Raw genomic sequence first — 18473 nt, forward strand, 5'->3', positions numbered from 1 at the left:
GTTACATAGACCCCAAATGTCCGCGATTTGTGTTCGCCACCTCGACTTGACCCGAGGTGGGCCCGCTAACTCCCGAGACTCTTTTTGTTTGCCCTATTAGTCTCATTTTTATACGGTATAAAGGGAGGACTTTGCTATGAGTTTGAGACTCAGTTTGGTTTGTCTCATAAGTTATTTGAAAGCTTCGAATATGAACGACACTAAATTTTCGAAAATAGTTTATGAAGTACTTTCGAAAGTGTTGTAAATCTAAAAGCTTACATCCTTTGTATATTAATTCCGACGGACCCAATACTTACTGCGAGCCTTTTCGATCTTAATATGAGTATGGATATGTATTTAATTGCCGAGTTTTGAAATTTAATTGGATATATGCATATGGTTCTATTTTGAATCATAATTACCATTTTGGAAATACCTTAGTGAAATAAACCCGCTTTGATTAATTGTTTGAACTATTTTGACTAAAGGCCAACCTATGATTTTAGCAAGTTTGTAAAGGTATTTCGATATATATATATTGCATTTTTGCTCACGACTCCGCTCGTGCCTTATTATGACTTCGTTCACCGGTTCCCGGGCCGGCTTTGTGATCGTGCGCGCCATGATAAATTCGGCAGTATGCTGTGTTACGGTTCCCGAGACCTCGCCATAGGGCCGGGTTCCGTTTATGGAGTTATGCTGTGATATGGCTTATGATATATGTGATGATGTGATTTGTATGATGATGTGATGTGTTTGGAGATGTACGGAGATTTGAAACCCTTCCGGAGTTATGCTGTGAGTGGCACCAGCGTCGGAGTGGTGACCACGTTCCTGAGCGTTATGCATGATTTTGATTTGCATTATATGTATATGTTTCCAGTACAGATCTGATATACTAATTCGGTATTCTCTCTCCTTATACTTTTACTTCAGCTATGATTTGGTTTTCTGTACTTTATGCTTTACATACTCAGTACATCTTTCGTACTGACCCCCTTTCTTCGGGGGCTGCGTTTCATGCCCGCAGGTACAGAGATTCGTGATTTGCCAGTGTAGGCCACACATTACCGCCATTACGAGTACTCCCTTCGATCCCAGCCCACATTTGGTATATATGTTCTGCTATGTATTTTTTGTACAATTGTGGTATGCAGGGTACAGGCGGGGCCTATCCCGTCATGTGTTCGTATGTTCGTTCCGTTTGTAGGCACGTAGTCATGCATGTGGGTTATGGGTCATATATGTGTTCGTTTGTTTATGATTGCGTCTTAACGCGGTCCCCGTTCGTTACTACGGCCAAGTCGGCCAAATTATTTGTATATGTGTATATATGTTCGGCGATGTGTGTTCCGCCGCCTCTCCGACTTTGATATGATACTTTTGTACGCGCGACCGCCTAAGACAGTATTTATTTTCATTCGCTATAAATGATGAATATGATATTTGAGTCAAGCTATATTATGATGAATCGATATGAAAGTCTGTTTGGGTGTCCAAATAGGGCGCCAGTCGCGGCCCACGGGGCTAGGTCGTGACAAAATGCCAGGTCTAAGCACGGACATTGTTTCACATAAGTTTTCTATTGATCCATCTTGTCCTCCAGTGAAACAAAAGAAAAGAAATATTAAATCGGATTTGAGTTTAAAAGTCAAGGAAGAAGTCTCCAAGCAATTTGATGCAAAGGTCATTCGAGCTGCAAGGTATCCCACTTGGCTAGCCAATATCGTGCACATACCAAAGAAGGATGGCAAAGTCGGGGTATGCGTGGATTATCGGGATCTCAACAAGGCTAGCACAGAAAGATGATTTCCCCTCCCAAATATTCACATACTTATTGATAAGCTACGAAGCATGTCAGCTGCAATCATTTGTTGATTGCTTCGCGGGATACCACCAAATTCGATGGATGAAGAATATGCTGCGAAAATGGCATTCATCACACCTTGGGGAGTATGCTATTATCGAGTGATGCCTTTTGGACTCAAGAACACAAGTGCCACCTATATGAGAGCCATGACTACCATTTTTCATGACATGATCCATAAGGATATTGAAGTCTATATGGACGATATCATCATCAAGTCATGAAAGAGTTCAGATCACTTGACGGATTTGAAGAAGTTCTTTGATAGGTTGAGGCAATACAATTTGAAATTAAATCCCGCAAAGTGTGCATTTGGTGTTCCTGCTGGAAAGCTGTTAGGTTTTATTGTGAGTAGGAGGGGCATAGAGTTGGATCCTTCGAAGATAAAGGCTATTCAAGACTTGCCCCAAAGAGTCGAAAGGACGTGATGAGTTTCCTCGGTCGTCTCAACTACATTAGCCGGTTCATAGCACAATCGACAGTAATATGTGAGCCAATAATCAAGTTATTGAAGAAAGATGCTGCTACCAAATGGACGGAAGATTGCCAACGAGCTTTTGATAGAATCAAAGAGTATTTGTCTAATCCGCCTGTTTTGGTGCCTCCAGAATCCGGAAGACCTTTGTTATTATATTTGTCTGTGTCCCCGGCGGAATGCATTTGGATGCGTGTTGGGACAACATGATGAAACGAAAGAAGGAGCAAGCAATATACTATTTGAGCAAGAAGTTCACGCCTTACGAGGCCCGATATACTTTGTTAACGCACTGTTGTGCTTTGACTTGGGTTGCACAAAAGTTAAGACATTACCTTGCCCGCATATACTACTTATCTCATCTCAAGGATGGATCCACTCAAGTATATCTTTCGAGGAAGCCCATGCTCTACTGGGAAGTTAGCCAAATGGAAAATTTTGCTAAGTGAGTTCGATATTGTATATGTTACACAAAAGGCTATCAAAGGGCGAGTAATAGCGGATCATCTTGCCGAACACCCCGTAGATGAAGAATGCATGCCTCTTAAGACTTATTTCCCCGATGAAGAGGTGTTGTTTGTCGGAGAAGATATCTCGAGAGGAATATCCCGGGGTGGAGAATGTTCTTTGATGGGCTGCAAACTCCGAAGGAGTTGGCATTGGAGCAGTCTTAGTTTCAGAGTCAGGCCAGCATTATCCAATTTCAGCAAAGCTCAGGTTTCCGTGCACTAATAATATGGCAGAGTATGAGGCTTGTATTCTTGGACTCAGAATGGCTGTTGATATGAACATACAAGAATTGTTGGTTATAGGTGATTCTGACTTATTGGTTCATCAAGTACAAGGCGAATGGACCACTAAGAACATGAAGATACTTCCGTACCTGCATTGTGTGAAAGATTTGTGTAGGAGATTTATCAAGGTGGAATTCAAACATGTCCCAAGGGCTCAAAATGAGTTCGCTGATGCTTTGGCAACCTTGTCCTCTATGATTCAGCACCCGGACAAGAATTACATAGATCCTATCAAGGTGAATGTGCAAGATCAGCAAGCCTATTGTTTCCATGTAGATGAAGAACCTGATGGAGAACCTTGGTACTATGACATTAAGAAGTATCTCAAGGCAGGAGACTATCCAGAAAGCATAACCAGTGTTCAGAAGAGAACACTTCGAAGACTAGCAAACCACTTTTTTCTAAATGGAGAAATCCTTTATGGGAGGACTCCGGACTTAGGATTGTTAAGGTGTGTTGACGTCAAAGAGGCGGTCAAGTTGATTGAAGAAGTACATGGCGGTACATGCGGGCCTCACATGAATGGTTTCACTATAGCTAAGAAAATTCCTACGGTGGTTATTTACGGATGACTATGGAATCGGTACATCGTTTGTGCAAAGTGTCACCAATGTCAGATTCATGGCGATTTGATTCCAGTCCCACCAAATGAGTTAAATGTGACGAGTTCTCCTTGGCCATTTGCATCTTGGGGCATGGATGTCATAGGTCCTATCGAGCCGGCCGCGTCAAATGGACATAGGTTCATTTTGGTAGCCATCGACTACTTCACAAAATAGGTAGAAGCATCTTCTTACAAGTCAGTGACGAAGAAGGTAGTGGTAGACTTTGTTCGCAATAACATCATTTGTCGATTCGAAATCCCTGAGTCAATTATAACAGATAATGAAGCTAATCTTAATAGTGGCCTGATGCGTGAGATATGCGAAATATTTAAGATTACTCACCGCAATTCCACCCCTTATCGTCCTCAGATGAATGGAAGCGATTAAAGCGACGACAAAAACATCAAGAGGATATTGCGGAAGATGATTGATAATTACGGACATTGGCACGAAAAACTGCCATTGGCCCTTCTCGATTATCGCACCACTGTTAGGACTTCAACTGGGGCAACGCCTTATCTTTTGGTCTATGGAACAGAGGTTGTGTTACCTGCAGAGGTAGAGATACCATCCTTGAGGATTATCCAAGAAGCTGAGTTGAGTGATGCCAAGTGGATACAAAATTGATATGAACAATTAATGCTCATTGATGAAAAGAGAATGAATGCAGTTTGTCATGGACAGCTTTATCGGAACGAGAATGGCCAAGCTTTCAACAAGAAGGTAAGACCGAGACAATTCAAACCGGGGCAATTGGTGTTGAAGCGCATATTCCCACACCAAAATGAAGCTAAGGGAAATTTGCACCTAACTGGCAAGGGCCTTACATGGTTCACCGAGTACTGACTGGAGGAGCACTAATTCTAGCAGAAATGGATGGCGAAGTGTGGCCGAAAGCTATCAATGCGGATGCCGTCAAGAGATACTACCTTTAGGAGCTTTTCGTTTATTTTATATGTAATATCTTGTAATGTCTTTCTATGTAATGAAAACTACGTTCCCTCGGTGGGATACGTAAGAAACCTATATCGGGTTTGGTCTCTTTAAAATAGAAATTTCTAAAATTTCCATGTGCTTATATAATATGAACTACGCACACCTGATTCCCGTGGTGGGATACGTAGGCGGCCTACATAGGCTTTTGTCACATTATTAGAAAATTTCAATTTTATCTATGAACTACGCGACCCGATTCCCCTGGTGGGATACGTAGGCGGCCTACATAGGCTTCGGTCACATTATTAGAAAACCTCAATTTTATTTTGCCTTGTATGTCTTGAACTACAGTTGGCCTGATTCCCTTGGCGGGATACGTAGGCAGCCTATATAAGGCTCGGTCTCGTCATATTAAAAGTTCAATATCCTCCTATGCCAGAAACTGGGACAATTTTTAAGGGCGTCATTGCAAAACGACATCGAGAGACATGAAAAAGTATATGGTCAACAAAGTCATCAGACAAAGGAAAGACTTTGGAGAAAGGACGTTCGCTTTGTTTCACAACGTGTCACGGTTCAAAGTTCGGCAGAAATTATTTATCACTATATACATATTTACCATAAATTTATGCATATTTCCTTTTGAAATAATATGATTTTTATTCAAATAGTTTTGTTAATTGGCCAAGACTTAGAAATAGACGGAGGTTACAAGTCCAAACAAAGCTGGAAGCACGAAGCATCAAGAACTAGATCTTCAAAGTCAACGCGAATCAACCTCCCCCGAAACTTACAAATTTCCTTTGAGTGCAGGTTTTCAAAATTGCGGAAGCTAAAAATTTGTAATGTTTACAGCCTTGCAAGGACTATGTGTTGAATGGTTTGAGTTTTCTCATAACATTTAGGAGAAATTATGCCTCTCAAGTGTCAATAATTCTCGAAATTTATGATAAATTAATGCTTAAGTCTTACAAAGATTTTCAAATGTATCGATGCACAAATATTTTCTACTGCTTTCAAATGCTCCGCATAAATGCTTTCAAATGCACTGCACATGCACTACTGCTTTCAAATGCTCTGCATAAATGCTTTCAAACGCACTGCACATGCATCGCACTACTGCTTTCAAATGCTCTGCATAAATGCTTTCAAACGCACTGCACATGAATCGCACTACCGTTTTCAAATGCACACACGCATATATTATTTGCCCTTTCAAATGCTCCGCATAAATGCTTTCAAATGCTGCTTGCACATGCATTGCACCTTTGCTTTCAAATGCCCTGCATAAATGCTTTCAAATGCACTGCACATGTATTGCAATACTGCTTTCAAATGCGCATGCATTGCAATAACTGCTTTCAAAAATGCTTTGCATGCCTGGTTTAAGAAACACTGCACACGCACTGCACAAATGCTTTCAACCGCTTCGCGTAAATGCTTTCAAACACACATGCACCGCACAAATGCTTTAAAATTCACTGCATAAATGCTTTACACCATGAATCATGTTGGTTTGAAAAACCTCATTTTCATCAATCATTGGGTTTTAAAGAAAACCTCATTATGTCAGCTTAGAAAGCCTCATTTTCATAAATCATTAGGCTTAAATAGCCTCATCTTCATATCCGGTTTGAGGCCTCATTTTCATTAATCATCGCCAAAGGAATCATTCTCATGAATCATCAGCCCAGAACCTTATTTGCATTAGCCTTAGCTAAGGCTATCATTTTATTAAATCATTGCAGCTCACATGGCCGCATTCTCATAAGTTAACGCTTGAGATGTGTCATTTGCATGTGTTTATCTTACGTCGCTTTACCTTCAATAATTATTTACTAATTTTTTTTATCTAGCTTAAGTTTCGCAGGGACTTTAGCGCAACGTGGAACTATTTCTTCCCCAGTGAACTGGGGCAATTTGTTGAGAAGGATAATCAGACTTCCCAACAAAGGTCAAGGGTCTACCTCAAACTTCTCTTCGCCATTCAGCTTACATCCATAACCCGGTCATTGAGTTCACACGTATTCATATTCCAAAATTCTCAAGTTCGATATATTTCCTCAATCATAATACCCAGTGTCGTTATAATTCGACACTGGGTCAATATTTTCAAAGATTCGCACCAATCGTGACTCGTTATTCATAGGTGTCATATTCATCCCAGAACTACATACGGCCTGATTCTCGTGCAACCCGAGATATGTAGGCAACTCGGAGACCGGAGTTCGGCCACAATTCTCTCAAATTTTCTTTATCCTTATAGTCTCCCAAATTCCTTTAGTCGGGACAAAATAGGCTACTAAGTCAACGTCTTTGCCCGAAAATTCTTTCATCATTACAGGCCAAAGAAGGACAAGTTGTTGACATCCAATTTTGTCCCGCCGTTCTTCCGAAATATTTATTTTGCGCTTCTAATATTTTTGATAACTTAAGAATAATTATTTATATTTTATTACAATTTAGCTTTTATTAATATCGTCGTTTTTTCATTATCCAACTATAGTCATTGGCTATTGTCATTATTATTATCGTGATTATTATTATTATTATTATTATTATTATTATTATTATTATTATTATTTTCATCATATTGCCATCACTTAATATTATGATCGTCATGATCACTTTTAACATTCCTATTTATCATCTTACGCGAAAACGCATCGCATTTATTTTACTACTTACTTTCAGACTTTATAAATGTTATCGCGCAACTATTATGATATCATATAATTTTATTTTTTATTTGAGTACTAATAAATATATTTTTATATTAAGCAATATTTTAGCACGTGTTAATTTATAATTCAATAAAGAGTGTCTTTCATCTTAATTTAGGAGCCCAAATAAATATAAGGAAGAAAGCGTATTAAGTCCAAGATAAATAGGCTTCATACTAGACCAATTTATATAAATATCTAATCATTAATTTGGCTAATATTAGCCCAAGAAAAGAGCCCAATCCACATAGCCCATTTCCATACCCTCCTTTCCACATGGACGCCACGCGAGCGCCCCATCAGCGCCACATAAGGCTCCAAACGGTTAGAGCATAGGGCTGGCACACGCCCCCCCACATGCTCCACACGCTGCTCACACACCTCCCTGGACCAACACACGCCCGTCCACGTGTCTCTCTCTGGTTGGCTAGTGAATTTAAGTTTTAAAACCTAGGTTCCTAATTTATATTGATTGGTCTATTTTACCCTCACTTAACCCAAGCGAAATATCCGTAACACCCTTGATGCCCTAAGATATGCTAGGTATTCATTCTTTGAGCCTAATGGCCGCGCCTCTCTCTCTCTCTCTGCCATGGAAGAAAATATTTTGTTTCCTTCTCCATTTTTAACAAATTTTTGACCTTCACACCAAAAAGGCAGGGATTGTATGGCAACTTCGAGTATACTCCTGCCAAAATCCCAAGGTTAGTCAGATTTCATTTTGACCAAAATTCAAATTGGATTTCTATTTGCAATGAAGTGGACAAAGGGAAAGGGGAGTTCTCTTTTTCGTTTTCATCATTCTTCAATATTTTTGGCAACCAGATGCCTGCTCTACCTGACCATGTCGTCCATTTTTTTTTTTGTTTTCGGCTACATGCCATTTCAAATGGCTCTTTTGAATTCCGAAAGCTTTAAGAATCCTAAAGCCATAGCTCGCAGTTATAAATATTCGTCTTGCATCCATTTTAGCAAGAGGATTTTGGAAGCCATCACCCCCTCACGTTAAACTACTGTTGAACCAAATTCTACTAAAAAAATATATATTAACTTTTATTTCCATCAAGATTTCGGACTCAAAGGGTTTTCCGAGTCCAAAGTGGTCGAAGTTTGAGCCTTAAATCGGGGACCGAAGAACCCCAGTTTGCTGCACTCAAAAAAGGTCGGCAACTACACCTCTCTTCCTGTCTTCGTTTTCCTTTTCTTTTTATGATATGCATTCTGTTTGCATGCAAATGTATTCGTTGTTTCCATGTTCTTCTTTCTACTCGTTTTAATTTAGCAAGAGTTAATTTTGTTTGCCAAGTATGTTTAGTCATTTATTTTCAGCATTTTAGGTTCTGCTTCATGTTTTCATTCGTTATAAGTAGTCGATGGTTTTGTTTCGAGGCAGGAACTTAGCAGTTTTCCCTATTTTCAATTGTTTTGCTCTTTGAATGATATAATGCACCTCTTTCCCGGCATGTTTGTTTAGATTCAATATGGTTTAAAGGTTTATTTGGGATTAGCTGCTACATTATGAATAAATTCGTTATTTTCCTCCCTGTTTTGATGTTTTCCTATTTTCCAGTTCTATGTGTTTTCATTTTCCTGTAGATTAGCTTAACCTCGTTTAAGTTTTCCTGGTTAATCAGTTTCTCTTTGTTTTTTTTTTCTCCTTTTCTTCCTATGCGGAAGGCATGAGGCTAACTAATATTATGCTCTCTCTTCGTGTGTTTTGTTAGCCTATGAGAATACCTGTGCTAATGGTGGTTGTAGTTCAATTGAGTCCCTTGTTCATAGCTTTTAAGAAGTTAAAATTTGATTACTTGTCCTCTTTAATAAAAGTAATACCTAGGTTTATTCAATATGTCGCGTTCCAGTTTTGAGGTCCGATTAAATCTTTGGTCATTGCTCTCGAGTAGTTGTTCATGATGTCGTTAGTATTCAAAGGTTGATCATGTTCAGGTTTTAAAATCTTGAAGGGCTGCGGATTTTCCTTTAAAAAAAAAAGTGTTTGTCTTTTCAAAATGCACAGCCTTAAGAATAAATCGTCTTACTCGTTCATATGTTACCAGATTCGAAATATTTAGAATAAATTAGTAGAAGCTTTAATGTGTGTTTTGTTGGACTAAAGCTGTTTGAGATTTAAGAAATTTTAGCCTTTTAGCTTATATCACTAGCTCAATATGTGCTTACAAATTCTATGTATCATGAGCTCCATAGCCTTTACAAATCTCATGATTAATGTCCATCTCTATACATTTAGTGAATAGTTTAAGTGTTGTTGAAAACCAACAGCCTTTTAAGTTTACAACTTCTTCCTTTTTCATGTTAAAAGATGACTTTTATATTTAAAGGGGTCAAGTCTTTGAGGTTTCAAATAAGAAATCATCTGCTGCGATATGGTGCATCTATTCATTTTTTTTTTTTTGAAAAGAATGAGATGTTTGATAGCATGTTGTTGAGTTCTGTTCTTTCTTTTACATGTATATAAAATTTAGTAGTATGTTTACTGTTCTGTGGGAAAAATGGACGACCATTTGATCTTAAGAGTGATTTCCAAAAGGGTATAGAGTATATTTCTTTGTTTATCCACATGTTGTATTTAGTGTGAAACTGGACTAATTGTTCACGTCTTTATGTCCTTAATCGTGTATATATTGCGGTGTGTTTCCCTCGAACTTACATGTTGCCTTGAATTGAATGATAATGTTGCTTACTTTGTTTTACTCATTTTTTTTTTCATAAAAAAGAATCATATCGTTGTTCTAATCTTTCGTTACTTTTTGCTTGTTGCATGATATCCGGAGTTGCGAGGAGTCTCAAATGAGACTCGATGGCGCCATTAGATCAAAACAGCATCTCTCCTTCACTTTGTGTCCTTAGTTCCCTCGAAATCCACCCGAATAGAAGTAATGGGGCCGAGATGAAATCTTGAACTCATGTCGGATTCTTATTCGATTCTCTCCCTCTCCTGAAAGCAATCCAAGTAGAAGCAAGAGGAAGAGGGGGAAGGACGAGAATGGCTGCTGCATTTTTTTAACATATCTATGCTTACTTAGTTATTTGTATTCTTGTGTGATTGTTTATTTGATATGCTTAGTTTAATGGCCTCGAACATCTAACTTTAGAGGGGTAGTTGGGATATTATTTTAGTGAAATCTTGAGGAATAATTATATTTTTCCAAGACATTAACTGAGCTCATTTTGAGGCTACAGCAAAGTTATTTTTTCAAAGTACGTAAAACCAGATTTTGTTTAAAAACGTCCTTTGAAATCTATGCAATTTTCGCTCCTTGATTCACATTGAAGCTTATTTTTAGAACTTTCAAATCTGCATTAAAAGTGACCTTTTCGATATGTTGAGCCCTTTGGCCTAAAGTGGGAGCAATGATTTTGGTTTTTTTTAAAGTTTAAGTCTCTTGATTTTCAAGTTTAAATCGGTAAAGCTAAGCTTATGCGATTAAAAGTTCTTGTTCCAAAAATCCAAATGTTGCTTTACGTACATCATTTGTCTAGCCTTTTAACTTGTTAATTATTTTTCTCCAATATCTTTCAAAGTATTATTTCACGTTTTCGCATATTCTAATTAACCTAAGTTAGGCGGTTAACCGTAATTTAACGGATCTTAAAGGATGCTTAACCCCTTCCCTTTAGGATAATTAGAACTCTTACCTAGAATCACATTAGTTAAGTAGACCATTAATCAGAGTTTAGTTTAGCTTTATCTTAGTTAATAATTAGGTGTCCTAATTCACCATTAAAATAATTAGGTGGCGACTCCTTAAGTTAAATAATTAGGAATCACCAATATGTTGTACTCCGCTTTGACTCGATTAAAATGGGGTATAACACACCCCCTTACATTCGAGGAGCAATGTCCTTAAGGGGGGGAAGGATATTATACCTCGCACCAGATATTACATTTCACACTATTCGCGCGATTAATCTGTTTCAAGTCAGTTGGAGTAAGTTTAAGGAAAAGATCTTCCCTTGAGGTTTTAAGTAAAGCTGATCCAGAAGCGTCTGAAGACAGCTCAAAGTCATCAGGAATCTTATTCAGAGGTACGACAGTGAGACCTAGAATTTTGATTTGGCAATGGGGTATTCTTGAAAATATCGTCTATGAAGGGTGTTATGAGATATGGTAAGAAGGAAAAAAACTCTGTCTGAGATTCATTGACCCTTATAAGATCCTTCGAAAAGTCGGTCAATTAGCTTACAAACTGGGACTTCCGTTGGAATTAAATGAAATTTATCTCTTCTTTCATGTGTCTATGTTAAGGAAACGCATTAGAGATCTTCCAAGGATTGTATCATTAAAAGATATAAAAGTCATGGATAGCCTAACTTACGAAGAAGAGCCAACTTCCATCCTTGGCAGGCAAGTCCGCAGACTCAGAACTAAAGATGTGGCTTCCATAAAGGTGCTGTAAGGGCAGGGAAGAGATGACATGGGAAGCCGAAGAGGAAATGAAGTCCAACTACCCTCAATTGTTCCCTGCTAAAGGTATCTAATTGCTAAACGTCCCTCAATTTCCCTCAATAAAGTCAACTTATACATGTATGCCAAGACTAAATGTAACTCTTATTCTATTAATTAGACATCGAATTGATTAGATGGGAGTTGTATTATTCCCTCGAGGTAAGATATGGAAAGGATATGTCCTTGAGTGTAAATATGCCAATGATTTAAGAGCAGAAAGAGGTGAAATAGGAATTACGAAAACAGAAATAGTATCGGTTATAAGGATGATGATGCCTAAAGTCCCAAAGGGATATGATTGGTTAGAAAAGGTAAAAAAGCAATGTATGTCATTCAATGAGCTAGATATTGATGAGGGCCTCCTTATTGTATAAAGTATATTCCCAAGGGTGTTATATAGAGATATGAGATTCATGTATCCGCATTTGTTATCACTCCCCAGGGGAGGTTCAGACTAAGACATCATAGCCTTCAGGTACCTATATGTTGTTAGTTATTGTCATTGGTTGTGTGGGGCCATTGTTGTGACTGATTGCTATAGCCCTGTGTGGCATTGTGTTGTTAGTTTATTACGTGACGGGTTGGTAGTATTAAAATTACAGAGGAAGCTCTGCCAAAATTTCCATAAGATCTTTGAAGGTTTATTCGAGGAGGAATGTTTTTAAGTGAGGAAGGATGTTACACCTCAAAAAAAATTGCGTCATTTGTGTTGTAAGAAAAGTAACGTAAGCCAAAGAGGTCATGGAACCTTTACAAAGTTAACGAAGACTTTTAACAAGTGCTAAGAAAGTGTCTAAAAGTTTCGGGATCAAGCAAATTGAAGGAATTAAGTTTGTTGAAACCTTGGGAAAACTTAGCAGAATTCCGAATAGGATTTTTGTTCCAACTTGAGGGAGGTGTATCTCCTAGAATATGAAGTTCGAGAGAGTTTTCTTTTCCAATGCAATTGACAGATCGCAAATTCGATATGTACGATGGAAGAGATACGGCCCGTACAAAATTGTACGATTCCTCTGTACAACTCGACGATGAAACTTGACGAACCATAAAGCAACTCGATGATCCGTCGATGTTGCCATCGATTTGAGGCGATGGAACTGACCTTTAAGGGTTATTAAAACCCTGCTCTACCCTTTCTCCATCATTCTCCAACCTTCCATCACCTTTGCATACCTCCATATACTCCCTCCAAGATATCTTACCCAGTTGGTTATTAGTCACTCCAAATTTATATGCTAATTAGCTCGGGAAGCTTGCGGCAACATCATAGTATTATAATTGTTGTTGGAACGGAACGAGGGAAGGCGAGATCACGAGTTAGAGGCTAACAAGGATCAACCCAAACTTAGTAAGGTAAGATATTTCTTTATATCTATGGAATTAAGTTGATTCAAGGTTATATTCTGTCACGACCCAGCCCCGTAGGCCGTGACTAGTGCCCGATCTGGGCGCTCGTACCCATCTATCATTAATACCCAAGTCATGGCGAGCAAAATAGAAACGTATACATACAGAAAGGTACGACACCGCGTACATATATACATACATATATCATATATACAGACTGAGAATACACAGAACACGAACATAACTGAACAGTGTTACCCACAACCCACGTTTATGTCTACAGGCCTCTAACAGTAATAACCGAACCATATGACGGGACAGGGCCCCGCCGTACCCTGAACAATTATACACAAATGTAACAAAAGGCTGTACCAAAATCTGGGCTCCGGACAAGGGAGCTCTTCAAGATAGCTGAATGGGGATCCTAAGTCGGCGGCTCACTCAAACGTGTATCTGCACCTGCGCGGCATGAAACGCGGCCCCCGAAGGAAGGGTCGACGAAATGTACCGAGTATGTAAAGCATAGAATACGATAAATAGAACCATAACCGAGCTGGACAATATCGAAATAAGTATAGAAATCCGGAAAACAAAACTTGCACGTAAATCATATATCATGCGAGTCCATATCATATCATCAAATCATTATATACATATGGCGTACAGAGCCCTTCCTTCGGGAGGGACTCGGTAAATAGAGTCATGTAAACATCATGTATAGTAATCATGTAATCATGTAATCATATGCATATGCCGTACCCGGCCTCTAGTGAGGGACTCGGTGAATAGAATCATCAAATGCCATCCTGGCCGCCGCCCCCATATCATCACATCATCATATCATTATATATGTATATGTATATATATATATATATATATATATATATATATATATAGCGTACCCGGCCCTCTAGCGAGGGACTCGGTGAATAATGCAATGAGACTGTGCATGAATACATACCCGGCCCGGGACTCGGTGAAAGACGTATTAAGCTTGCACGAGCAGAGTAGTGAGAAAATCATATGCAATATAAAACATACAACATTTTACAGAGACTCGAAGGCGCAACACAGATGACAGATCTCATAGCGGACCTTTAATAATAATCAGAGCATAAGTCTTTTGGATGTCGAACTATTTCATATCAGAATAATCTTTCTGGAGTAATTGCAAATTCCAAAGTAGATCATAAGGCTCAAATAAATAAATGTAACAGTTATTCGTAGAAATTAGAAAGGTAGCTAAAAACTTTCCTTAGTTTTCCAAAGTAGTTCAAACGGAATAATAGGAAAAATCCGGACAAAGTGGGCCCACCTCGGTCAAATGAGGTGGCGTATGTAAATTATGCGTGTCAAACTTCATAACGTCATTTATGAGTATTTTTAGGTAATCGAATCCCATTTACACAAGTTTTAGAGGTTAAAACAATTTTTCTAACTATTCACACAATAAACCATTCAATTCTACTCGAATGAAAAAGGGACGTTTCTAGACGTAGATTCCGAAGAGTAGAGTTGTCCCCAAGGTCCAAATTCGAGCCTAGTACATCTAAGACATGCCAAGAGAAGAAACGGGAGAGCTTTACATACCTTATTCGTCTTCCTCGCTTGTCCAAACTCAAGTCCCGATTTCCTCAAAATCTACAAATGGTCACGTTTACCAAATGTTAACTATAAGGCTTTTGGCATTCAATCTTGAATTAGTACTTGTCTACCGAAATTTCGGCAGCACCTCCCCTATAAATACGACACCCCGAGAATTCAACTCGGCTAAAATAATACAACAACAAATCCGAGAATTTAACTCGGCCACAATATTAACAACAATACCAACCAACAACCAACTACAACATCAATAACCAATTCAAACCACATTCTAACATTAATAGCTCTTTCTACATAATCCAACAACATTCATTATATTCCATTATACTTACCTCAACCGCTTACATTCAAACCAATATTAACATTTACATATTCGACTCCCAATCCAAACCCATTCAAACCATGAACAAGAATACTTTAAGCAATTTTTACCATATTTCAAACAACCCAAACATTGTTCCAATTCACCCGAATTTGCCTCCAAACCCGAGAACAACATGATCTACATTCTTTCCTTCCAAATTCATGATTTACACTAATAATCCACACATTAACAACACAATCCTCATGAATACAAAAATTACATAGAATTCACATAAACCTCCAATCATCCCATAACCAACATAGCATTAATTTGGGTCATCAAACTTGCATTTTTTCCTTATAAAATCCATAACAACGATAATGAAAATACTAACGACGACTTGTTTATTCTCAACTACACAAAAGGGAGGCCATTCGGCCAACACCCTCCATGCACATTTCATGATTTCCATTCATTTTCTACACATTACAACAACACACAAACATGCTAGAAAACACTTAATTCATCATTCCTACACACTCCATACCACACACGGTCCAAAACTACATATGGCCGGTTTCACCCCAACATGCAATATTCTCATAATTTCATTCATTTTAGCATACAACAACACATATAAACCCTTCATAACACATAAAACACAAAATTAAACTCACCTTTCTTCACAACTTCTCAACTTGCCCAAAGTTGGTGGCTAGAGAAAACGAGTAAACTATCGCCCGAAACAACGACTCCACGTTGACGAGCACCCCTGAATTGACAAGTTTGCTTGAAGAATTAATTTTTTGAATGGCTAAATCCTTGGTTTGGAATTTCTTACTATGGCCGAATACTATGGCCTTTCTTTCCTCTCCAAGTTTTCTTGATTTCTCTAGAAATGGAAGTGATAAACAAGATGACTTAGTCATCTTTTTAATTACAAATATTGGCCATCCATGTGGCCCTTGGCCCACCCAAGGTGGCCGGCCACATGGCTCCTTCTTTTTTTTTTTTTTTGCTTTTCTTTTGTTGTAGAATTTTCAACTTTCCAAAATTAGCACACTTACTAAAAATGGAAATTGCCTCCAAGTGCTTCCTTAACATCTTCATGATATTAAAATCATACACAACTTAAGTCTTTAAGACACACAAAAGTCTCTCGGGGTAGTCTCATCCCTACCTTCTCATAATTCACTCAAGTTGTCCCGTTGTTCCAAATACGGGATATAACATCTTCGTTGAATTATGACGTATATAGTCGAATTGAGTAAAAGACGGATCAGCCCTAAATTGAATGCTATTAATTGAATAATATAGATATGGGATTGAGCTTGGTATTGCATGTGTTGAGTTGATTGTTATTGTAACCTTGGGTAGAAACAGAGGAAATGCTGCCCAAATTCCCATAACCTGAATCACCCTGTGTTATGCAACTCATATACGTTGATGTACAAACATGATAGGTTATAGCTAAGGACATATCTTTCGAGATAGGCTCAGGGAAGGAGCGAGCATCGGAATAAGGATTCATTAAAGGTGACGGCTCGACAAGTAAGGTATGTAAGGTGTTTGCTACTCCTCTTTCTTTGGCATGAATCTAAATTTAGCGTACCGATGAATATATTCTGATGATTCTACTCCAATCACGTATCACTTCATATAAATGTTCTTTATTGAATTACTTGTTTTCCCCAATTAGTTCGACATACTTCTCCAATAATTCTTTAAATATTATCATGTTTATCATCATTAAGTTATTTCTTTGAGTTCGATACGAATTTCATAATTCATTCGGAGGTTACCGACCTTACGTCACTCGGAAAGGCCCGATGTTAGTTCATTGCCTCCTCATGCATTATACACACACACAGAGACATATATATAGAGTATATTCACTATTTTACTACACCGCGCCGCGCTATAGTCGGCCGGGCAGGCACGTAGATGTGCACACCACTGCAGCGGGCATGTTATGATGTTACCCCGGACGCGGGATGATGATGATATGATAATGATATGATGATGATGTGCTATATGTATATATACATACTTGCATATGATTTTTAAACTTATGCACTGCATATCGCACGTCCTCATATGGCCCAGGTTACTTCTATTCTCTTATATCTATGTCTTACTTACGTTATTGTTTCCTGCCTTACATACTCAGTACTTTTATCCGTTCTAACGTCCCATCCTACCGGTTTTACCCCATTTAGAATCCTTTTAAGGAAATCACAGTTATCATCTTTTTCAATTTTAATATCTAAATTATCTCTAATGAAATTTTCTTCGAACGGACATAAATAATAGTCCATCATGTTTATTTAATTTTTTTTAATAATTCATACACGTTTTCTGAATAATATCTATGTAATTTTTGTAAAGATTATACTCATGTTATTTAAAAGATAATGACAAGTAACTCTACTAATAAGGATTGGTTGATAATCTAGAATAAGTGGAAGTAAGCTATACCAGACTAATAAATCGGAGGAATAATATAAAAATTCATTATACTAAAAGTATAGGTTCTTTGCTATTTGCACCTTTACCTTTGCACTGTCTTTTTATTTGCACCATATCCTCTTATTTCTTATGATTTACTCTCTATTATTCCTTTTTTTGGCAAAATCATATAAGATTTCATTTTTAAGAATAAATTAGGAATTACATGATTAATTTTTTAGGAGAAAGCTACCGATGGTCTTGCCCCACCAAAGTCTTCAGTGTACACCACTAATAACCTGATCTTCTCTGTTTGCCATGCAAGTTTTATCAATTTTTCTTCTTATTTTCCCAATCGTACGATAAAAAATTTCGAATTTCCACATTTCAAATCTTACTGAAAACTAAATCTTTACCAGCATCGGGAGCAAAGTTTTGTTATGCTTTGCTCTCAATGATGAATTGATATTCCCCTTTGGAGATAGACCAGGGGAGGAGTATATCACGTTATATGCTCGTAAATTGTTAGTTTGTTATCAACGTTAGTTTGTTATCAACCAAGTCTTTTTGTACGTGATATTATTACTCATGCTTAACTGGATTTTAACAACAAAGTAGCATTATCTTGAAAAAGTTTGCAAAACTGCTATCAGAAGAGAAAAAACTCGGAGCAATTGCAAAGCCTAATAAAACAATTCAAGTTCTGGGGTTTATTACAACTTAAAATGATAACTAAAAAATATTATGGTTGTGATCACATCAGCTCGTCAAGCTAGAATAGTTTAAAGTAATACTCCAAGTAAAGAGCAGAAAAACATGGTCAATTATGAGATTGAAATTATAATGCTCTCTCTTTCCAGCAAGAATGCATAATATTAATATATTATTTTCTTTAAAAAGTATTGAACGTGTTATGCTA

The sequence above is a fragment of the Lycium ferocissimum genome, chromosome 4, assembly GCF_029784015.1.
Source record: "Lycium ferocissimum isolate CSIRO_LF1 chromosome 4, AGI_CSIRO_Lferr_CH_V1, whole genome shotgun sequence".
Taxonomy (NCBI): Eukaryota; Viridiplantae; Streptophyta; class Magnoliopsida; order Solanales; family Solanaceae; genus Lycium; species Lycium ferocissimum.